A 1,890-nucleotide genomic window follows, 5' to 3' on the forward strand; every position below is an offset into this window, starting at 1 on the left:
AGGATCTGAAGAGTGGCGAGATTTCCGCCCAATTAATGCTCTCTAAGACACGCGTGAACCCCTTGTAGTTGATGAGAAGAGGTGTTCATAAGCATGAGACGATAGCAATATTGGAACTTCTTGCTGCGGTGGTCACTTTGCGAGCGGGATCATATGTGTCCAAGTGTATTGGAAAGAGACTCCCTGTCCAATGTTTTACGGATTCCTTCATTAACCTCTGTAGAATCAGAAGAGGTCCAGATGATTACAAAATTCGGGTTGGAAGCAGGCTGAGGATAATACTTCAAAACACGAATGGTTCAAAGTGAGATTTTTGTCCTGGAGACGTTAATCCGGCTGATTTGGGCAATCAGGGAATCACTGCCCCAGAACTAGTGAGCCATGCGTTATGGTGGTATGGACCTCCATTTCTGACTCGAGAAAGATCAAGTTGGCCATCGGTGCATAAGAGGCCAAGGAGCTTGAGTGATATTGACGTTGAGAAACTCGAGATGTCGAAACACATCCCAGTTCCCACGTCTTATCATCACAGGTAGAGACATCTATCCTGGATAGATTTGAACGATGGAACAACAGAATCCGGATGACCTCATGGATACTTTGCTTTCTTGGAAAGCTAAGTGTTTGTGGTTTTAATGGGAGTCAAGAGTTTGTTGGTTCATACATCCAGCATGAAGAGTTTCATTTTGCGGAGATATTTTGGATCAGACAAGCGCAAAAAAAATCATTGTCGCAAGTCATCGCCCTAGTTGAGGGAGGAAAACCTCCAACAAAGGAGAGCAGACTGACAAATGCTTTACCTGTTTACGATCAAAGTCTTAACTTATTGATGGCAAGATCTCGGTTGGGAGCAAGACTCATTGTCTTACCGAAGCACAATCAAGTGACAGAGAAATTGATCCTGGAAACCCATAGGACTCACTTTCACGTTGATGTTGGTCATCTTGTGGCAATCAATCGACGCCGATTTTGCATCCAAGGCCCCCGGCGTGAAGTTCGCAGGATAGTTCATTTGTGTCAAACCCCTGATTGTCGAAAACTCATCCCGTTGCAAGAACAAATGGCCCCAATACCAAAGGAAATACGAGTTGACGACCCAGTGGCCTTTGGACATATTGCAGTTGACTTCTTTGGACCACTTTTTCCAGAAGAGTGAGGAAAAGCATATGGTTGTCTCTTCACTTGCCTGTTCTCACAAGCGGTACACTTGGATTTAACCCAGGATTTGTCCACTGAGCAGTTTATTAATGCCCTTTGTCGAATGATTGCCAGGCCTCATCTATAGTGATAACGCTAGAACTGTCAAAGCAGCAGATTGAGATCTGAAAATGCTATATTCCAAATTGGACAAAGACAAAATAAGCCAGTCTTTTCACAACATCAAGTGGGCTTACAGTATCGATCGTGCCCCATGGAGCAATGGTGTGGCAGAACGAATGGTCCCTACGGTGAAACCGTCTTTGCGGATCATGCTGCAAAAGTCACGTCTATCCTTTCAAGAATTGGAGACTCTTTTAATCGAGGTCGAGGGCGTGGTCAATAATAGACCCTTGGCGATAGCCATAGATAACTTCATATATAGATCGATCAAGGGCGTTCCGATCGCATGTTTTCGTCTCAGCTGTTGCTGGTGGAAAAAAATATATCATTCGTAGTCAAGCTACTTAGGACAACTATGGTGCAAATTTGAATCATTGACGGCTCGTCCAAATTCAGAGTAGAAACCCCTAATAAGACTCCTTGTCAAGCAATTGCTCTCGTCCAGCACGCTTCATAAAACGGGTTTGAGTAAGTTGTCTGACCACATTTTTAAGAACGAAATTTTGAAGAGGTTAAAATGGGGCTCAAGTTAAAGTTTTCATCCATGTGGTGGAAACACTTAACTGAAAC

This window comes from Tigriopus californicus, chromosome 11 (genome assembly GCF_007210705.1).
Source record: "Tigriopus californicus strain San Diego chromosome 11, Tcal_SD_v2.1, whole genome shotgun sequence".
In the NCBI taxonomy this organism is placed as follows: Eukaryota; Metazoa; Arthropoda; class Copepoda; order Harpacticoida; family Harpacticidae; genus Tigriopus; species Tigriopus californicus.